Source organism: Hyalella azteca, unplaced genomic scaffold (assembly GCF_000764305.2).
Source record: "Hyalella azteca isolate HAZT.00-mixed unplaced genomic scaffold, Hazt_2.0.2 contig9978, whole genome shotgun sequence".
NCBI lineage: Eukaryota > Metazoa > Arthropoda > Malacostraca > Amphipoda > Hyalellidae > Hyalella > Hyalella azteca.
Genome location: NW_025940034.1, coordinates 1 through 22,158, shown reverse-complemented (window position 1 = coordinate 22,158; position 22,158 = coordinate 1).

Genomic DNA, 22,158 nt, shown 5'->3' with positions numbered 1-22,158 from the left:
GATTCTAATTTCAACTTCATTTTCTTCAGAGTCTTCTTACTTAATTACGGAATTGAAAATCGCTATCAATTTTGTGAAGCCGCGCCAAACTGTTCCGTCAGCTGTATTCAGCGGATATTCGTAACTTTATTCGTACTTTCCAGATTCTCTGATTTGTCAATTGTAAATCTTAAGTTGCAATGAAATAAGGCTTCATTTAATTTATTGAATGTTAATAGAAAAGAAATTTTAGTATCGAATTGGAATATGAAGTTAAGTTTAATTGTTGGGACCTGCTGGCCTCTGGCACGCACCTTTTTTTCAAAATATACGTCCGCCTAAGCAATGCTTTGAATCAAAGACAAATGTTTTCCGACTAAATTAGATGGCACAAATACCCCCGACTCATAGATACCTCCGTTCATAACAACCGCTGATCGCTGATTGCTAGGCGATTTGATGCGATAGCACACGAATGGCGCGCGCACTGTGGTCCTTAACGGACTGGATCGAAAAATTTTCCTGATTTCTAAATTTTATTATTTTGTCAGAATTCAAAATTTTTTACGATGCAGAAATTGAATTCTATAAAAGTTTTATCACAACAATGCAAACTCAGGACGAATAAGAGTGGACTGATTTCTGGACGAGAAGTTCATGTTAGCGAATCTCAGCTGTCAAGATTTTTCTCGTGTGCTCACGCAGTACGATTTCACATTCGTTCCTTTGTCCGTTATATGTTGCTTACTACGATGTACTAGGTAGCGTCAGCAGGCATTTTATTATTAATCACAGAAATAGTTAATAAATCCGAGTTTACTTTAATAATTTGGGGAGTTTTAGCTGCGTAGCTGCAACATCCGTCTTGTGCTTTGTATAGTTATTGTATGCATGTACTTGTATTGCTTTTAATATAGATTTCCCTTATAAATGTTTCGCACTAGCCAGAAACCGTTGGCAGGAACCAGAAAGCGTATAAAATTATTCCACATTGATAATCAGTCAACCAATGCGAGATTTTATGTAAATTAATAAGTAAATCGTTCAAAACTTCAGGGTGAAACCGTAAATTTTATATATTTTAATCATTGTATAATTTTTGTCCGATAGAGCAGAAATGAGTCTATTCTTTTCCAGTTAATTGCACAATCTTTAGAGGAAAGCCTTTGGGGGAAGCGAAGCGAAAGCGTCAACGGTAAGAGGTTTTTGTTATAATGAGCGCGATATGCTAGGGCTTCCACACTTTCAAATAAAAGTTGCTATGGTTTCAATTGATGTTTTGGTAGTTTTACAAAATGTAAGGCTGTTTTGAATTGTGCACTCGTGCAATAACTGAAAAGAAATAAATCTTAACTTTTTATGAATTTAATAGAAATTATCCATTTTGTTGGTGGTCTCAAAGTCGGTTTGTGCAGTTTGTGATAAATTTAGATGATTATGAAGATGATAGCCTTATAATTAACGCCAGTTAGTGTGCTCGCAGATATTGATACTATTGCATTCACATGGATATGCGCATATGTGTTTCCAAAATTCAATTATTTTTCATGCTATGGACAAAAATGCGATAAAAAATCGTTAGAAATTACTGTCTGAATTCCTAATTGTCTCATTACCATATAATCTATCAAAAATCTAAATAAGGGGTTAAATATATTCATGGAACTAGAATATCTCATGGCCGATGTTAGTGGGTCTTTGAACATTTCACAGTTTGAACATTTCACAGACTGAAGTACCGTTGTTTGAGAGCGAGAAAGACAAAGCGCGTATGTTTAGCAACGACAAGTTTTGTACCCAAATTTCGGCAGGCACACGCTCTAAAGACCACGGTGCAGCCTTACGGGCCATTCCGTATTAAAGTGCTCAGTGTTATGACATGCAGGCAATGATCCTGGCAATACACAGTTCACAGTGTCTTAAACAAACGTCAAACGTCTGTTGGAATGTGATGCTTGCTGCACTCATGAGTTTAGGTAATAAGGAAAAGGAGCGCTAACTGCTCAAATGAGCTTGGGTGAGCTCACGAGTGGACACTTAGCCGGCACCTTAACTGAGGTACACAGGGGCTAAGTTTCTTTGCCATGAACTAATCTCCCATCAATTACTGGGTTTGTGCCACATATTTTTGTCGTTGTTGAGCACAAACGGCAAAGAAGTTTTTCTATAAAACTCAAGATAGTAAGCATGAAAAGTCGACATTGTGTGCAGATTGACCCCACGACTTAGAATTGTTCAGTTCTAACTTAAATATATCGCACCACATCACATATTGTATACATAGTAATTTTATTCACCTAGTAAAATTTTCGTTATTCTTTCATTCCTGTCTCAGTAAATGGAGATTCAATTGCTTCCTGAAGCATCCAAATATTTTTTTTATATCATTTATTAGTTCAATCCGTTGAAATCTAATGACTTTCTCCAGAATTATTTTAAGTTACGACTATAATTATTATACCAAAAATAATAATTCAAACTTTTCCATTGACACGTTTTGTGAATAAAATAATCATGGCAATCATTAATTTGTCTACAACATAGTTTCCATAAATTTGACTCTTTTAAAACAACTAGAGTGAGGCCATTTAGTTCTGTAAACTAAAAAGCTACATGATTTTCTGAACCGTTTAATGACGGAAGATTAGAAGATGTCTTTGATGGATGAAAATAGAAAGCATGGTTGCATCACAGCTTCATATGTGTAGGAATCTTTTAGACGATCATTAGTGGATCTTCCTAACTATCCAAAATTCGGACTAAATACTGAATTTGGCCATAATTTTCCAACCTCAACCAGGTAAAATGTTCAATTTGGTAATATTATATGGTGGCAACAGTTTACATTGCATACCATTAGAAATATTTTAAATGGGACACACTATCCACGTGTAAATATTCTTTGTACTTAAACAATGAAGACGATAATGACTTCCGTCTCATTTGATCCACGGCTGAGCTCAGACGTCGGGCTCATTTATGCGGGCAGGAGCTGAGAGCCTCGCTGGGATCACTTAAGGCTTCTAATCTAAGCAATCAGTCATCATATCTCACACTGGAGCTCAGTAGATTATACCAAGCCATCGGCTTAACGGGTAATCCTGATCACTATATATAGTAGCCCTGTACGAGACAGGTTTCTGCCATATTATGCTGACCACGTGTCACATTTCATTTAAATTACTTTATTTCTTTACTGGAGCTAAGGAATTTTGATGGAACATTTATTTATAGTTTCGGAAAATATTCAAAAACTACTTTTCAGGGTCCCTCATTGTTAATTTTATATATGAATCTAAAAAATTTAAACTTTTGGATGAATACCAGAATTCAAATTTTAATCTCATTCAAATGTTGATCTCAAACAAAAATCTCCCCTACAGAATTGTCACTGCGGAGCCTGAGCGTGTAACATGAACTTGACCTAATCCCTCTTTGTCAATCCACATTTTCTGCAATGTCCAGTACCATATGCAAAGTCTCATTTAATATGACACATTAAAACACGGGGAAGACAGACTCACGAAGCCCCCCTACAGTTCATCCGCTTAGATCGGGTTGTTGGGTACCAAAAAATTTTGAGATCTGAGCTCTAAAAGACTTTGAATCCAAACTGATCGGCTTATGCAAAAACTTCATAAGATTAGGATAGTCGATTTGTTTAACAGAACAGGGAGGTCAAGATAGGGTTCTCAGGAAAATTCGAATGTTGCTATAGTTTTACTGTATATCGAATGATAGTAAACTTTGCAAGACGGTTCCATAAAATTTTTTGAAGTTTTAATTGTTTTTTCAGAGTTTGGAATTTTACAGAACTTCTTAAGTTGAAGTTTAATTTATTTATAAATTTGTGACGACTGATTTAAACTGCCGTCAAACCATTAATTAAATAGGGTAAAATATTTATGAAATGAATGTTAAACGTAGGCAACAGTTCTATTCAATCATTGAAAATTATCAATGCGAATAATCTCCCGATTGTAAGTAGAATGATTTATATTTTAACCATTTAACTGATCCTAATTCATGTTCTCGACTATTTACAGGAATATGCTTTGAATTTAGCTTGAGATGAACAATACAGCGATTCCAGTTGTTATTGCCAGTCAATTTGAAATGAAAATGATTCGAAACTGCAACTTTTATTTGCCAGTTCCAACTCCCACCCTGACCAGCTGCAATCGGTCCCATCAGTGACAATTACGAGGCACTCAATACCCGCAAATGCCAGGCAACACATTGAGATGAGAGGAAAGCTCCAATTCGCCCGAAAATTCCGAATGAAATGCCCCATTTTGATCAGCTTTCGATGCAAGTACGTAAGTTATAGCTCACAGGATGAGAGTGAAACAGACGCTTTAGGTTTCACAAAGCTTCAAGGCGAGATTCTATGGGCAAGATGGGATTTACGCAATCGCCAGGCTCAGGGCTCCATAAACTGTAGCCAGCAAACGCAATTCTGCGCCACGCATACGAATATGACGTGGCAACCCTGAATAAATTTGATACTTTCCCACCAAAAAAATGCTGCTCTGTTGCAAATTTTCGCGGCTGTCAGAGCTTATATATCTGGAGTGACAGGCTTTATTTGCTGCAATTCTCTGGATGCATTGGAAATGCAACGCTGCTCGGGAGCTAAAAAGTCAGCCAACTTAAACTAGAACAGAAACATCATAAATGCCGTTTAGTTAAAGATTAATGAAGTTTGGATTTGCTAAGAGTTTTAGTTTCCGCGACATATACCAACATTTTATCTGTGCATGTTTGTCGAGGAATGATTACAGAAGCTAAAAATTAAACCAAACCGACAGAACCAGCAGATCCCACTGGAACAACTGAAAGAATAAAATTAAAATGACTAACAAAAATATCATAACTACCCGAAGTTACAAAACCATCATTATAAGCAAAATGAGAAGAATAGAGCTAATGCCGAACTTTCCTATGAAGCGGGGTGGTTTCTAAGTTGAACCTTCAAGAACGGCGGGAGAAACACTTCTGTGGCCAGGGGAAAGTAGATGACCGCTACGTAGAAGCAGTTGGCTAATCGTAAAAAATCTGCAAACTAATTATAATGATAACTTTGACGCAATTGTCCTTACCTTATGTAAATAATTTTTCTGAACTCGAATTCATTTATTAATTGTACTCTATATATGTCTATTAATTTTCTCAATTGTTCATTTATCTGCCTTAACTTGCATATGCGAGAGCTGCTTTCACCGCTCATGAAGTTTACCTTTTTCTCTTCCTTGCCACGTGGCAGTTCATCTCCATTGTAATTATACATGTTTTCACATTATCGCTTGCATATTACTTAAATCAGGAGTTATTCTTTCTAGTTCTAAGACAACCATATTCTTTACTAAAATCCTAAGATATTACACTCTAACCACGTCATTGAAACCTTTGAATTCCTAACAACAACTTTAAACTTACTCAGAATCATAACGTCGTACAACAGTGTACATTTTATTTTTCTACACGTTAGCCGTGCAATATTCTAGCCTAACAATCGTTTTCTCATTTACTTCGAATTAAAATGTAATCGGCAACCAGTGGGCGACTTTTATTTCTTGGAACCAGTGAGAATCTTGTTTTAACATGCGCATAATATCAACTATTCAACGGTATTTTCATCAGGAAGGAGACTGCTGAAAATTTCGCAAAAGTCGAATGCAGAAACATTCTTCGGTGATTTCTTTTCTTCACTCACTGCAATCAGAAAATCTATCTGTTTTGGGAGTTAAATAATCAGAGTGCAGGTGCCGGTATGTCGCAGTGAATATCGGTGTAATCAACGCTGATCGTTAAGATTTAGTTGATATTAAAACGGTCAACGTCGGCCAGGTTTTAATCAACATTATTAAATTCAGACATCACACTCATTCAGGCTTCACACTAAAACCGTGCATATGAAGTTCGACTTTTATAGCAGTATTGACTCTAATATATTTTCCAGTTGAAGGTCCACTATCAGAATATTGTAGTAAAAAGCTGATTTCTATATTTGGCAGGTACGAGAAAAATCGTAGCATTATTTTCTTAATACCAATTTCTTAATCTTCAATAAACTGCGATGCATACTACGTTCGACGTTGTACGTATTGACGGCAACAGTAAGCTAGTATACGCTATTTACATCACTAATACGCGCACAATAGTGCAGTCAAGATATTCACTCTCAAGCATCCTGCAATTTATGACTGAAGCCAAGGCAGCGGCCCGTACCTTAACTGCTCGTCCGGGCAATTTATGCTAAGGACCGCAGTGTGCCGCCATAACCGCTCCGTAGCTCCCCGTAATCCTGTTAACTCCGAGCTCGAGGCCCACTTAATTTCAGCCGCGAAAAATGTTCGGTACTTTACGTCAAGCCTAAATTTTTCACTCACAAGGCGGTAAGCTCATTGAAAAATAATTGGGAACCAAGGGCGAATTGGTTAACAGAGACGATAATTTTTGATACGGTTTTTGGGTCAATAATGTTGATTAGCGTGCGATATATTGTATTTAACATTCAAAGAACAGTAAAAAGAGAATTTTTTTGCAATCACTCTGCACTGTTTGTGCATTATCCACTTTCTGTAATTAAAACTTAAAATTATGCCTCCATGGGACCCATTAAAATTTTCCAGGCCTCCATCAAAAGACCACATGGAGACCTGGGGATGTGTATAACTAAGCCCACCGAGGATGTGGCACACATATTAAATAAAATGTCCAATACTGAACCATTGCTGTGAAATTAAATTACAACTTGATAATCATATCAGATAATATGATCATATTAATCATATTATCAAACATGCAGAGATGCTCAGTGATACAGCATTACAACGAACGAAAAGTTACCCAATAGGGAACTGCGTCCAAATTGATCAATTTTGAATTCGAGCCTCGGGTGTTGCGAATCTTGCGTGTCGCATTTATTTCCATGCGGGAAATTTAGTGGCCGCTGAGAACCAAAAGTCCGCGTAAATAAGGCACTCAATATACGCTAGGAGGAACAAACGACCTCCAAAGCTGCAAGATAAATCCCCACAGTGTTGGGATTTTTGCCTCAAACAATAAACAAGGAAGAAAATTTTTGTCAGCTCCGAGTGACTGGCCTAAGTTTTTAACAATAGTCGTGGATTGACGATTATCATAAAAGTATTTATTGTCTAAACAATCGGTCATTTGAATTCTAGCATTAAATAAATTTAAAAGTAAGATTAATAGATATTTTTTATTCGTTTTAAAAGTTGGAAGAGCATAGAATAATTTTCTGCGTTATTTTAAAGTTTAAGGTTCGGTGTTTGAGTTTCACGTACTTGATAATTTAGCGGAATTGTTTCTTTCACAGCCATGAATCTAATTATAAGGATTTTCTCAACGATTTTTAAGATGTACAGAACTTTTATCTTCTTCACTTATGCAGTTTTCAAAACATTTTAATGTGAAATCCATGAAGTGTAATCTTTTCTAGCCTACGGCTTGCTTTTCAAATAAATAAAATTTCCATTTTAACTATGCTTCATTGTAGAACAATCATTTACTGTAACAACGTGAGTGAATCTGGCCACAACCTAATTAGAGCTTGTTCGCGCCAACGTTTCATGTAAATTTTGAAATAACCCTTGTGGCTTTAGCCTGAATGCGACCACTACACAGGTTCAATTTACACACACAATTCTGTTAGCTCAGAAATAAAAATAAATTTTCGGTTAGATATAAATTTACACCAGCAGATGATTTCTGTTCTTTTGATTTGTTGACAAAAAATAAGAGGAATGCCTGGCAATGAAATTTCCTTCTATCCATGGCCAGATTAACTCAGTTTTTATCTTCAATTCCCTGTTATTAGCGCATTTTCTCATTTTTGGAAAAAATGCACTATTGTGTTCGCCATGTCCGTCTGTCTGTCTGTCCATCTTTCCGTCCATCTGTCCGTCCGTCTGTCCGTCCGTCCGTGACCTCAAGTTTTCGTCGACGAGAAAATGCGCTCTCTGTCACTCACTGCACTGAGTACTGAGTTATATTTTTTTTTAAAGTTTGCAGAATAATTCTCCACGAGGAACGACGGCGACAAATAATATATCACATGGCTTTTATTCGACATTAATATTACAAATTTTCGTCTTAATATTCTCGTACGATTTCTCTCACCTTTCGATTCTATAGCAATCATTTTCTTCCCGACAAAATCTTGACGAAATTTGCAAGTGCGATTACTGTAGACGAAGTTTAAAGAGCATCGCAAGAGTTTGTAAAAGTTTTTGAAGTTTGAAGACCTCTTGCGCAATGGCTTGCATGCAATTCTTGATGAATGCATTTTCAAGCCGGAATGGCAATGCTTGTACGTAATGTAAATGCTAAATTTGGTCTTACTGGTTGGGTTTGGTGGAACAATTGTTATTGTATAATAGTCGTTTTAGTTATAAATATCAATCTATGACTGTCGCTAAAAATCTAAATAAATTCGATCACTAATTTGTCGCACATTGGCTCCGCATTCTAGTTAGTATGCCATGAAAAGCCTTTTGGAGTAAAGTTACATTCTTTTACCAAATCAAATTATATTTAATTTGCATTTAATGAGTTGAATTAGTAGTTTTACTTTATTTAATAAGTATAAAACATTGAAGCATGCGTGTTTGCTTGACTCGCTTATTAATGAAGATAGGAAGGTAATATTGCACGCCCTTTGTTTCAGAAAGCAAGTAAATTGCATTCGAATGTTTTGAACTCGGCTTAATGGAACTCTCCGTCTAATTGAATGTGCCTTGTGGCAATATTGAGTTAAATTACTGCAAACATGATTTGTTCGACTTTCTCGTCAGTAAAATTCTCATTCCATTGCGAGCTCTTATTTTAATTATACTTTGTTCTTCAGTTTAATTTGTTTATTGCTAGATATTATTTATAAATTAAAATTTAACATGTTATGTTAACTTCACTGTTAGAATTTGTTTGTAATTCTTGTTTGTAAACTTTTGCGCTAGTTGGTTTGTTCCATGCAAACTCGGCTGACACCGATGACAGACTTTAAATAATAATGTCTTATATATTATTATGATAATGCCATATTCTAGAACGACGACAAACACTACGGATACACTGTTACATTGTTGATAGTGTATTATTAACATCGCAACATGAACTCCCAAATGCAGGGACTAAAGTCTTTCTTCTATATCAGACAGAATAATTGATGGAAATATATTCAGGAGTCAATGTGAATTTTCCAAAAGTGTAAAGATCACAGTCCTCTGGCAAAGCTCCTGCAACAATGAGCACTTTCTTTTGGCGACTATAAGTAGAAATAATCCTTCTAAGCTTGTGGCTATCATAAAAAATACGCAGAATAAATAAATTCCATAAAAATACAACAAAATTATTTTGTGTTAGAATCACGGAAAATTTATCGCCTAACGAAAGCCGCTTTCAATAATTTAGGTTGGACTTAATTTAAATAGCATGTAACAACACGCTTCATTAAAAAAAACAATATTACCTACAAACTTGAAAACTAGAGTTTAATATGATGGCTTCAAGGGATTTTTCTCCAATTCAACTTTACTACAATGACAAGTAATTTATGGCAACTATAACGATAGTCGGGAAAACGATTCGATATGGGAAATGCGACTCATTTATCTCATTATTTTGCCATTATAGCAATGCAATAAGGTTAATCCTTTTCGTGAGCTATAAAATTTATTGTTTAATACAAACTCAATGGCCCCATGGTAGAGCTTAAAAGCATCATTGTAGGCCGAATAAGAGAACAAATAAATTCAAGTAGGAACATCTACGCTCGTAATAATTATGTAATAATTAAAGTTTGTTGTAGACTATTCGAAACACTGCACTGCTTCAAACATTCTTAACTGGAAGGGAATTGGAGCAGATTCAAATGCAGATCCTATCCACACCTTCTTTTCTCCGTGCAGACATGAATAAACAACATCAAAAGATCTCTTTATGAAACCCAATACTCCGCCGCTGCCAAGTTTCCGTTGTTCCCGTCTACGCAATGACGATAAAATCTACGTACGACATCAGAACGCCCTAGCAGCAATATTGGCGCAGACGTCGCCTGCCGTCATAAACTCGACTCTGCTCAACTGAATTTAACCGCAATAGATGCTCGCTGATATCGACAGGCCTTTAAGTTACGGAGGGGAACGCCTGCTATGACTTTTCTTGTGGATTAACTTGGCACCTTGAACCTGCGTAATGATTTTGAAAATTAACATTACATACATTACAATTAGTACGTACATATATGTACATTATTGTAAATAGGTTTCATTGAAGACCAGAGAATTTGTTTTATTCGCAATTTTCTTATTAGTTTTTTCAATATATCGAACAATATTTTTAGTTTGAACTGGCAAATCGAAAATCAGGTTACCGATGGACATTTTTATTTCGTTAACGACGTTTCGAATGTTTCTATCATTCATTATCAAGTTAAAAGGCGCATTGTAATTCTCTGGTCTTCAATGAAACCTGCTTGAAAGAAGAAATTCTGCCAACCTATACTAATTATTGTAAATATGTACCGCACAAGTGTGAAAAATTCCCGTTCCATAAAAATCATATATTGATTATTCATTCGTGGGCAAAATGTAATTAAGCGACAACTGATCTTGAGAGAATTCGCGTTTGTTATCAAATGCAATCAAACAACATTGAGGACAAATTTTTGTAGCATTTAAATGTATCACGATATATGTACGTATGATATGTTTGATAATTTTCGTTTATGAGGAGCACACTTCTTATTCTTTAGTATTCCATGAATAACACAGATCAACAATGAAACATTTTGTTCGAGTATTCTAGAATAACTTCTTATTCGTGTTCTTCTTTAGACAATACGATCAGGCCAAGAGCTTCTTCAGAACGACCTCCCTTCCTTTCAGCAACGGTAAAAAAATATACTTTTACAAATAATTGCCTTTTGAGCTAAAGGAAACTAGAACTCTCTAGCAGTTGACAGAGGAACGTCTTTGTATTTGAAAGTTGATACCCTGAATGGGCAATTGGTTCAAGTGGTCTTCGCCATTAGTAAATATTCTGCCGATTAAAGTCCCTTCCAAGAGACGTTGCTATCAGCCCATGAAAAACCAGGCTTTAACTTTCAGTTCACTCAGGAGGTCTCAGGGCACATATTTCCAGCGGATGACTTCAAACTTCCATTAAGAAGGAAGTCTGCAGAGGCATCTTGGCTAAGGTCTCGAGCTTACTTCTCAAAGTCTTATTAAATTTTGAAAATCCCTCAAACCTAATGGACTCACTATTTTTATTCAACGCTTATGCCATGATGCTTCCATTAGCTAGTTTTCATACTTTCTCCAACTGATCATTAGCAGAATTCGAACCAATCAAGTCAATCCTTATAGACACCTTTTCGCGTGCTTGGAATTTCAGACCAGTCAGTTGGAATACAAGTGAACACTTTCATTGGACAACTTAATTACTGGCTTGAAAATAATTTTCAGTCGCTAGGTTTAATTATGAGAAAATCTTGGGGTCTTGCCAACACGCAAGGTTCCTCGACGAGAGGATGGAAACAATTCAGTTTTAGCAGTCTATTTTGTGAACATTACTAGGTCATTACTCTCCAAAAGTTTCTTCTGCTCTCTTTCAATAGCTGGTGAACAACAAATGCAGGAGTTCTGTGAAGTCTTTTTGAAACGTTTCGAAGCGCAACATCGAACTCTTGGAATATGCATAACCCTCCGCATGAATAATTGTTGCCCTACTCCCAAAAAGCCGCAATACTTAAATTTATAAAAAATTGCTGTTAGAAATGAAGCTTGATGGATCATTTGATACTATTTCTACAGTTTTTGAACACTTTTTTGGTTTTAATTTTGCACGCTTCTGCTTTATTAATAATTGATGGATTTTAAAATTTAAGGACTATAAACTGTTTTCGAATTCAAAGAAATCAACTCTAATTCCTAGGAGAATCTTCTCAAGTAAACATGCGCAAATAATTTTTTAAATAAAACAATTTTCATTTATAATAAAATCAAGTGCGAAAATCAGCACTTCTGATATTTTTCCACTAAATCCTTAATTAGCTGATAGCGATTTAATCATTGTTGAATCGTTGACAAACTTTCGTTGTATTACTTGAATAACAGATCTTTGTACAATCGAGCATAAGTTAATTCCTATTATATGAAAACAATTTCTAGACTTTATATTCTATGCACAGTGCAATTAAGGCTTGCCTATGAAAAAATCAGCTTGTAAAGCCCATCATATACGCGAATAATTATTATCAGATTTTTGTCTCAACGCCCTTAAATAAAATTTATTGCAAATAATGGAGGTTAAATATTGACCCTTAAGCTGGAGTCGAACTCTGCGAATAAGTTAAGGGAAAAAATACTTATTTCCTTTTTTACTTTTCTGGCTACAGAAATTTCTCGGAAATTTCATATCTTAACTTTTCCTCGAAATATTGGCTTGGTTTTGACTGAAATATTCTTCTTCGTTTTTCTGGGCATACAAATTTATTTACATGTTTCGGCCTTAAAAAAATTTTTGTTAGCATCTGCTGTTCTTGCTCCTACAACATACAACCGTCGTCAGTTTCACAGCAAACTAAATAACTGTTTCATAAGAAAAATTGAGTTCAAATGATTTTCCATGAGCCCGACGAGAGCAAAACATTTTTTGGCGAGCGGAGCATCTTAGGCGTTAGGCGGTATGCGAAAATTTTTTGGGTCTTGAAAAAAAAATTCCCTCGAGAACATCCGATGGTGAAAATTTTTTTGAGTACCTTCAGTTAGACAGGGCATTATTAATTTTAAATTCTTAATCGCTTCTAAATTTTATAAAGCTATATGGAAATAAGTGCCTTTTTAAATTGAAATTTTACTGCCGTTGACGATGATATCCCACATTTTGGCACCCCTCAAATATTTCGTAAAGTTTATTTATGTCGAACTTTTCTCACATAATTTTTTATTTTACTTGAATGTACTTTATTTCAAATAGTGTGCGCTACACTCACTATTCGGACTTTATAAAAATGCATTGTTTTTCCTCTCAAATGGAGATCTATACAAGTATAAATAGCCTATTCACTTCCCGTTCTGTACGTCATATAAAATGCTTTCCATTTGCCTCTTCGTGTTTAATCTCTGTTGACACAAAACCGCAAGCTAAACCCTTACACAGTGTCAAAAACCAGCGCTATCAGCCCCCATTACCAGCCTTTGAACAATCAGCAGGTTGTGGTTACAGTCTTTGAGAGATATCAGGGCGGAAAGACTGGGGTTTATCGCCCCAAGCTTCATCATGCGTGCAGGCAGCAGGCCGTGCTTCTGTGCTGTTAGGCCTATAGTGAATTAATCGATGCATTTTATTAACTTTGCAAAGGTTTTGATGGAAGGTCGTTCACCTTCAGTTGTGTCAGCCGACCGCCACCAATAGAATTTTGTTTCTGTATTTTTAATGAAAGCTGAATAGATTTAATATGAAGTCAGAATACATCTAGATGAAGTATTATCATGAATTTACTTAATGTTAATAGTAAATGTAAAGAAGTTGAATGAGATCAATAGACGTATAATGCATTTAATTGACTTCATTCAAAAGAATATCCTGAACCCGAAGTCGTTCACCCGAAGGTAGTTTAGCTCATCGTCTTCAGTTACTGAAAAGGATCGCATTGAACATCACAACCAAAATTAATGTTAACGATGAATACTGCAATTTAAGACTTTATGAATAGGATCTGATCAGTTCTTTTTGAAAATTAATAACCGTATTTAATTAATAATATTATATTATTATATAGTAAATATAACAATATGCAACAATATATATCAATTAATAATCATATGCAATTAATAATATTCTATTATTATATAGTAAATATAATAATATACAACAATATATAAAAAAATAGACAACACTCATGTTGCAATTAAACAAACGTGGGCACAATTTGGTGGTAAGCAGTTTTGGAATTGAATATTCTTTTTTTGATTACTTCCCTTATGAAAGATTTTGAAAATAAGTTATGACAAAAGTGACGTGAACTCAATGATTTGCTTCCAGTTCCTCCATACAGAACCTCTCCTCCAATGATGCAGTTCTAGACTGGGTAAATAAACATGAATAATTATTACATTTGTTATGTGCTACGTAGACCTTACAGATTATATATGCGCTATCAGGTATGTCACACCTTTCTCCTATGACAAATTTTATTGTCCGCTATTTCCTATGCGAGTAAGTTTGAAGTGAATACTTATAATGCATTTTCTACAGGTAGATACGATGCGAAAAAAATTCCTGGGTCCATAATGATGAGTGATATTAACAGTCGAAACGTTTTAAATTTATAAATAGAACTTTCCTTTACCAATAGCATCTTCTCCGTCAGATTTGATTCTGTGACAAGAACGCGTAACTAAAAGTGTTCAAATAATTTTTATTGATTGAAATTCAATTATAATACTGTATGTGTGATACCATAAGATACGTAAACTGTTTTACTGTCACTTTTATAATAATACCATGAAAATTTGCCTTGCACCACGACATATGAAGCAGCTTTTCGCTATTTTGTCTACTCTCTAGGGAAACCTATAGGCAGGCAGCACTTCACCATCATCTACTTCATAGTGACATCTAGGCAGGCAGCACTTCACCATCATCTACTTCATAGTGACATCTAGGCAGGCAGCACTTCACCATCATCTACTCCATAGTGACATCTAGGCAGGCAGCACTTCACCATCATTTTCTTCACCATCTCTCTATGAACAATATGCTGTACTGCGCCTCCGAGAAGGTGCACACGCCGCTAAATTAATGGTAATTTTACAGCGCACTATAACAGCTTTCTTGTCGAACCTTCATGGAATTTTTTTTACGCTAAAAATGGCCGTTTCACTGTAGATGAATGTATTCTAGTGTATTCCCAAGTATTACAACAATATAATACAGAAAAAAATAGTTAATTAAAATTAATATGGAATGGGAATACGTTTAATGAATATTTCATTCGAGTTCGAAGATATATGAATGTAACTTGTTCCATATTACAATAGCGACAGTGAAGTGTATTTAAGGCATTCCTGATAATCCCATTGGTACATTATTAGTGAAACTTTTGACTTAATTATTTTAAATTACTATTAGTCGACAATTATTAGATTTCCCTTGACACTCTAAAAAAACTGTATAGCCAAGACAGTTTTAGTGATTTTTTAGTAATTGAAATCGTTATTAAATTGGTTGAATTCATTTACTTAGTTTGATAATCATCAGTCTCCAGTGAATAGTAATAATTTTATTTAAAGCTAGTGTCAGCCTATGAGTGCGTTTAATATAAGCACTTAATAAACGGTTGCCTGTTTGGGTGTAAACATTTAAATATTCGCTTCAGAAATTAATCTAAAGGCGATAGGAATATCATTATCTTGTTTTTCAATAATTCCTTTTTATATCAATATTTATTGTGAATTAGAGAATTATACATTGGAAATGTATGAAAAACTATCTATTTTTAGTTCATTTGCTATCTCTTTCTAAAAGTCATTTGCGATTTATGAAAATATTCAATTACCACAATTCTTTAGGCAGTATTTCAGCGTACGAATATTCATTACTCGACACACATTACCTTATTTTATGATCTCACAAACGCCAAAAATGTTTTCAGTTAACGTTTTGATTACGAGAGCATTACATCTTTGAAAACATCTAGACCGGCTGCACTTCATGCATGCACTATTGTCTGAAGGAATATCTAGGTTACATGCTTACGAGAACATTTCCCACAAGCGGCAATGCTAGAGGAAAATTTTCTACCTGGTGAAGATTATTGATTAATTTTCATTATGATTATCATTATTACTATTACAATTATGCAATTATGATCATCGGCAATTACGTAGTAATTATATGCCGAAAAACTATTAACGTCGTAACCAATTTATCCGGTAGCAAGAGGGCCACAGCAAATCTAATCAATTGAAGCGGCAATGGTCGGAATGGAATTTCTAATGGGCCATGTATCAAATTAAGAAGCCTCAAATTAGTAATAAATTAAGAGGCGCTAAATCGAATATCGAGTCTCCGAGTTGGAGGCTCGAAATTGCTCTCAATTTCTGTTATGGGTTTTAGTATTTTATTACAGTTGAAGTCTATAGCAGGACAGAAGGCAGTTTATTAGCTGATAGGCTTGAAAGTGAACAACAATTTTTTAAAGGTTAATGCATTTTTTTCATAATTGTTCCACTGAATTACATGAGATAAGGGTGACATTGGCGTGCTCTATTCTAAGATTAATAAATTCGTCGTAATGCGATTATTTCAAACTGAAGTTTTTCCTCGCTTGTCATTGTTTAGTAATCGATCATACGATCCTGTTACTTTTCTGGGATCAGGCTATCTCAGACCTCGGGAAGGCAGCTGTCACTTCACCTTACTCTTCTCATTACAACTACTTCGGCTCAAGTAGTATTTAAATTAAAAAACTTATATCTAGGAAAAGCTGAATCATTTCCTGTTTTCATCTTGTGCATAATTATGTTGAAAAAGTGCACGTTCTCTCTCTCTGGTCGAAACAGTTTATATAGTAGGTACATCACTTTGCAGAAAAATCATGGAATTTACTGAACCTGTAATCAATCGTATTATGCAACAAGATTTTCGATTATTATCGAAAATCGTAATCCCTTAAAATGCGCATCAGAATTTTTTTGCACTAAGCGAAAAATCGCTAGGCGAAGTGAATTTGACTGGACCTTTAACTAGTCATGAACTTGTTTTATAGGCCACACTTGTTCAGAGCTAAAAAACTTATATTACTATGAGGATTATAGAATTCATATCTAAATCGGTCACATTCCCAGTTAAAATTTATTTACGTATTTCGAAAGAATATTTCGTGAAAATAATGATCCACCGAATATTTTGGAGCATTTAGGTTGTTATTCGCTAAAAACATTGTAGCTGGAGACTTCACAACATTTCACACTATCTCTCCACCGGTCAAATAGTCGAGATATTTAATTTTTGCATCAATCACTTCGGACCGGGCGAGTGCCACCTTATAATTTGTGTCGATTCTTGAATGAGTGCTGTTCACAGTTCTTCACTATATCTTTATTTCAAAACATTATTGATTTAACCGCTTCATTTCATTTACTGAGAGAATATGTTGCAGTAGTTGAAGTAAGGGTAATTTATACAACGACTTCAGAGCATCCATACTCCCCATTACATAGGGTGTCCCGCAAAAACGATTCCCGAATTTTTAATTGATTGCACATCTGCTCTAAATGAACAATTTTAACTTTATTTTCTTACCATATTTATTTTCTTTTCTCAAAAATGTATCATACATTTCAAATAAAATTATCAATTGAATTAATTTAAAATAGAATTATCAATTTAATTTGTTAATTTAAAGCGAAGATATAGCGAATTAAAAAGTCATGACATTTGTGTGCGACGTCTTGCACTGGCAAGCGCAAGGAAGTCAGTCACTAGAAAGTCTGGAGAAGCAAGTAGCACAGCGACTGTTATTCCGGACAAGCAATCTGCAAGATATTTTATATTTACTATTCAATTTCCCAATGAGTTATAAGTTAACCTTAATAGTTAAATTAAAGACAGAGATTGTTTCACTTATATTTATTATTTGGTAACACATATATAGGACGATTTAACTAAAATACAATGTAGGTTGGACCAACCAACAAGCTGAAATTTTCTGCTAAAATAACTGGTAGAGATCTATCCTATAAATATTGGATTTGGGATCACCTAAATTGAATCATTTATCCTAGATGCGCTAACTTAAATTTCTCGTCTCGTGCGGCTAAGCTGCCTTCTCACTTCTCGCGACGCCATCTCTTGACACGCTTCTTATCCCTGATGCAATATGCAGGCGCTGCCTCCTGCTGATGTCAAAGCCAAGAAGCCAGCGATCGAAAGTCTTATAAGTTCAGATCCGGCAGAAGAATTATTAGATCAATTTTCACGCAAATTATTTTTAAAAACACTTTATTTCTCTCACTTTTTCGTATAGAAACACTTATTTATATATTAAAAAAAAACATAGCAAGATATGTTTGCAGGGGCAGAGAATCAGATCAGGTTAAACACGAAAAATGTCATCAGATCAAGCAGTACTGCTGCACAGCCTTCTCCTTCCGACCGCTCGCTGTAGAGACATTCCGACCTTATACCGGCTCAATTCCTGCAGACAACTTGCCCTCATCATGCGCCTGGGTAGTTCATATCCAGCTTTAAATTTTAAATCAGATAATCCATGTGGGGAAAGAACGAACCTCGCATCGGTGCTTTTAGACTTATGATGGAATCATGCTTGTGTTTGCCTTTTTTTTTTTGAGAAAATAAACAGAAAGTGACGTGGTTTATTTGAGCTACGTTTGTCAACGGCTACCAATCGAAATTTATTTATGGGATTTTGATTGAAGCAGGAAAAATTTAATGCAACTTCACAATTCTTGGAGTGGATGCATGGATTTATTTGGCTGAGGTGAAATCTTGATCGTACGAGTGAGTAACAAATGAAAATAACATGCATAGTGTGTTAGATAATGGATTTTATTTTATGAACAAAATAAAATCAATTCTGCAAGAACCAATCAATATTAATTGGTTCTCTGCCAATCGTAATTAAATAATGTGGAAACTGTCGTGAATATTGATGTATTTTTGTAAAAAAAACACAGAAATACTGGAACAATAAATTATTTTGCCGACATTTTGCGAGTGGAACTTTGTTAGCAGGATAAGAATTTTATTTAAAATAAAATTACTTTAAGTAAATTGCATCACTGTAACTTCATGTTTTTCATCGAAAAAGAATCAAGTAATATTTTTTTCCTTGTATTTCGACATATTGCTCCTTAAAATTATATTACGAAGCGAGAAATGAAATATACCTCGCTCTGAAGTAAGATTTCATCACAGAATATCATTTATTATTCAAACTAACTTATGGATAATTCAAGCGATTTTTCACGCTGATTTTTCTAAAATAATAAGTTGCTTCGATTTTTTCCCCAACCAGAGCAGCAACCTACAAGCTATAAATGCTGTAATACTTAAATTTTTTCAACTCAAATTTTCATTTCAAACATATAAAGAAATGTCAACCCATTGAAATACGTAATATTTAGTTCTGGAGTCCACACAGGATCATGTTTTCTGCTGCTTCTCTAAGCAGCTGCTATTGATGGACCAACTTCAATCACCGGATTTTTTTAAATTGTTTTTTTTTTGACGCTTGAGCTGCGAATAAAAACCTTAATATGAGGTCAATGCATAGCTCTCAAATCAAAATTGAAAATACTATGCGTTATTAGAGTCCTTGTCGCATATGACGGAATTCTTGACAGGAAAAAAAGCATAAAACTTGCCGAGCAAAGCTTTTTAAAGATTCAGGTGTGGAAAGAAGCAAATCACAAATTTGTTAAAAAAAGAATGAACGATCACGCGAAGGTTCATCAGAAATATTGGCATTGCTTTTGCGTTTTGAAATAAGTAATTTATGTTATTATTTCTTCATTAATCTGTGGAATTCTTATTTCCATCAACGGAATGAATGTAATTAATTCAGAGTTGCATTCACGCATGCAGTCACAGAATGTACAACAGTCACCAATGCACTAGTTTTTCCACACAATTCTGTCAAAATATTTTTATATAGTCTAACATATAAAACCAATTGTGAAAGCCTAGCCAAGTATTAAGATATACAAATGTAAATAGGCCTAAATACAGCAAAGCAACAATTCTAAGCAGCGTGTTTTCGGCAGGGTAGCACACACAGGAGGCATGAGCAATGGTGAGCTTGCGGTTGCAAATAAGAGCGTTGTCTGGCGATGACACAGGCGGTCTCATCTCCTGCGAAGCAATCTGAGCAATCGTGTCATTTGTGCGGGTTCCTCGCGTTTTATTTTATGCGTGACCAGGATTGCCAGGGAGTCTCGGCTCGAGTGCAAGCCACGGTCTGAGGAGCAACTCCTGGCGCCAACTGCTATTTGAATGTATCCATGAAGGGGAAAGACAAGGTTAATTAAAGGAAGAATTCTGTAATTAGTTTGTGTGCATTGGAGAGATTTTTTTTCCCCTGCGAAGAGTGGAACTTCATCAGGCATTCGGAATTTAGGCCTACCGCTAAGTCATTTTAGTTTCAATTCTGATGTTACACAGACAATGAGGAACGGTTATGTTTATAGCAAATTTTCTAATTTCATAGAAAAGAAGATACAAATCAACTTCCTACTTGGGCATAGGAAAATTTCTGATGAACGCATTGCGCTACAGTTAAAATCTATGCAACCTTCTTATTGATAAGCATTCTTTGAAGGGTCACTTATGAAGAATCCCAGTTTTTAATTAACCAAAGCAGATTTCTCAATTAATCCTAATGCAAAACTCTCATCTTAAGAGTGGTGACGTAAACTAGTCTCAGGGATCGTTATTTCACGCGCTGAGCGATAAACTCTGGAAAAGACGAAACAATTTGATGTCCGCACCTAATCCTCCTCTAACATTGGACAAAGGGGATCATTTATTATTGTATTTTCTGAATTAAATTATAATCTTCCCTGCGAGGTTATGCAGTGCATTGGTCCAACGACGCATGTGCCATTAAAATTAATGTACTGAGAGAGCGAACCATAAAACAGTAACTTTTCGATCCTGACATTGCGTTTCCTAATGGGAAAATAATTAGTTTTCTGTCGATACACAATGGTCTTTTAGGAAGGAAGAGCTTTCGAGGGCCATGAGGCAATTAGCCGAGCAAGAGAGCCGTCAATTTGCATGGATATTACGTTGTAACAGCCATGGGGCAAGGCTCATGAGATATCCTATTAATATTGCCACGCATGCCACAATATCCTCAGCAATATGCCACTCTAATGTCTCTCATTCTAACCTGAACTGCTCCTTGTCTCTAAAAATGGCGACGACTGATCCTGCTATATCTTTAAAATTACATTCTGCTTGTTTTTACTGGCACAAATTTTTATACTGTAACGAGTTGTTGTAATACTATAACAAGTTGTAATGCGCTGCACAAGTTTGTAGAGTGCATTTGGAAGTAATTTTTCATCACAGCTATTCCCAAGTTAAATTCGATGATGTAAGACATAATTCTTGTAATTTTTTGGAAGAGAATGACACGGAATTGTTATACACCCCTTTCTTGCTTTGGTTGGCTAATTATTCCTCAATTTATGAAAAGGGTTTAGTTGCGCATTTATATATAGTTTTTAACAATAGATTTTAATGCTCGCACTAATTGACATTAGGTTACTTTCTTCATTGTTGGAATGAACTTTCTATTTTTCTTACCTTAACCCTTGAAATCCAAACTAGTATTTTTTACCAAATAAAAAACGCTCTGAAAAAATGGGTGGTTGTATTTTCAGCTAATTTTTTTAATGGAAGACAGCCTTTCGCATTCCCTTACTATGCTTGTAGCAGAAATGCAGGCACCATTAAGGCTGATGCATATTGTATATGCGGCATGCCTTTAAGTTCACTGCCATCTAACAGGGCGCGGTAACACGTTCCTGCACGTTGCACTAACCCAGCGTGGCTGCATTCCTCAATGATTTACTTCTATTGGATTACATTCTACAACTATTTAAAAAATCTAATTTCAGTATATGATGCATTAAGTTAAAGTATTTTTATTGGATTTTCTACATGAACTCGTCAAACGACGAAACAGTATGAAAAATGTTTCTAAGAAAACCACTGGCTCGCCCCCAGAACACCGTTGGATAATACATAATCTGGTTATAAAAAGCAAAATTGAGAATTTTTATCCACATAAAATCGTCTTCAATTGAAGTTATTTATTTTGTGTTGTGGGTTTGAATTGCCTGCTCATATTTTTTTATCCGGTGAGGTAGTAGCGCTTAACATGAAAAATGCGACTTTAAAGCATCTCACCATCAGGATTGAGGGAAATAATAGACGCTTTTCTGGTCTCAGTATAGAACCCTGTATAAATAACAGATTGTTACAAGTTACATAAATACAAATACATAGAAAACGATTATAAACAGTATAAATCAAATCAGCTATTGAACAAAGTAATTAGTACAGGCTGACTGTTGCAACACTTAAGTACTTACTCTAATAAGAGGTTCTAGTGCA